This window comes from Schistocerca piceifrons, chromosome 2 (genome assembly GCF_021461385.2).
Source record: "Schistocerca piceifrons isolate TAMUIC-IGC-003096 chromosome 2, iqSchPice1.1, whole genome shotgun sequence".
Lineage (NCBI taxonomy): Eukaryota > Metazoa > Arthropoda > Insecta > Orthoptera > Acrididae > Schistocerca > Schistocerca piceifrons.
Window position 1 is genome coordinate 842,883,787 of NC_060139.1, and position 1,959 is coordinate 842,885,745.

The window sequence follows — 1,959 nt, forward strand, 5'->3', positions numbered from 1 at the left end:
TGTGTCACTGGGTATACTTACTGTGTGATGCTCTGAGTTGCTACTGAAGTTGGTTGTTACAAGTAGCGTTGTTATTATCAAGTTTTGTGTAAGGCTCTGTTAATTATACGTAATTTTCGGCATAAAGTACTCATCAATATGTTATTGTTGTGGTACACACACGAATTAATTAAACTGCCATTACAAAATATTACATAATTAATTGTTTCTAGTTTTGGTCGACAAAGACACACACACACACATGCGCACACTCACACACACACACAAACACACACACAGACATGTAGTACTCTATTTAATTATGTTACTGTATCATTGAAAATTTATATCATGCAGACTTTAATTTTTTGGTTTATATATTTGGCTTTTAACATTTATTCATTGATACTATTACATAATATACTTTTATTTATCTTTTCTTTATTAACACAAGACAAATTCCATGTAGTCATATATGACAAAATGAATGCTTAATAAATATTAATAGTAGTTTATCTTGATTAATATTTCCCATCTGTTCTATTTTTACAATATACTCTGAAAAGTCAGAGTGTATATGTCATGTTATTTCTTAATATAAATGGCAACTCTGGGCTCAACTTCACTTCTCATTGTGGTTTGTGGTCCTTGACTAATTGTAAATTTAAACATGAAGTTCTTACTCAATTTGGGCAGAGTGAAACAAAAATACAACACAACCATGTTTAATAAATAATAAAATGAGTTGCAATGAGACTGCTGTATTGCCACACATCGAATGTTAGTCATCAGACTTACCAGGATTTTCATGCGATCAGCAACCAATCATTGCAATTTGCCACACATGTGCAGTCTATGAAGAAATCGCATGCCCAAGCAATAAATCACTGCAATCCATTGCTCATGTGTGGGGCCCTTTAGTGTGGACGTTCTTCATTATCAGGAAGACAAATGGCAATGAACTATCGAACTGGTTCACAATAATATTGGGTATTGTCTCCAATCAGTCCTTTAAAAGATTATAGAGCTGACTTAATAAAGGGGAAATCAGCATGACATCACTATCCTGAATCCTACATCCGCCATATTAGTTGTCTCAAAAATTAGCTTCTGGTGGAAGTACTTTGATCAAAAATGCCAGCTTGTGCCATTTACAGACGTACAAATAGTTTTTATTGAAGTCTAAAGTGTAAAGCAATTACATTTCATTCATAGTGGTGATATTTTCCTTTATATAAATAATTTTTGGTTGTACTTTTTACTTTTACTGTAGAGATTTTATTTCTCTCATTTGACTTTAAATTTCTTGTTGACCCAACTTGAAAAGTTCTTTAGCTGAACAGTGTGAGAAGGGAAGATTGGAAACTGACCAAACATACGAAAGTACATTATCATTTTTGGTAAGAGGGTGCAGACTAAATATCAGTTTCATAAGTCCATATTAATGAAAATACTGGATTACGAAAGCACCCTTTTCACACCTCTTGTTTGTTTGAAACATAGAACAAAAAGAAGTTACATTAACGAGGCAAAATAAGTCGTTTTACTGTATCATAAATGCGTTTAAGGCCAGAAATAGTCTGAAAAAATCCTAAAAACAATGTGTTGTTCACAAAACGAGCACATGGCAGAAATTAAGAAGAAGTCTGCTAGTGTTTTGAGGCGTCTAATATGGGCACTGACCTCAAACGAACAACATACAGGCGTTAAATCTGTAGCGCCGACTCCCTTTATTATATCAAATGGGTCTCAGTTCTCAACACAGTGGTTTTTGGTTCTTAAGAAAGCAAATGACAACAAGCTATCGAACTGGTTCACAATACTCAATCAATTTTTTAAGGTATTATAAAGCTGATATAGTAATAAATGAGTTTAATGTACATCATATTGCCATGAACACAGATCATCAAAATTATTCTGTGGTTATCACAAGACATTAAGATGAAAACAAGAAATTACTACTGTACAAGGTCTCAGCAA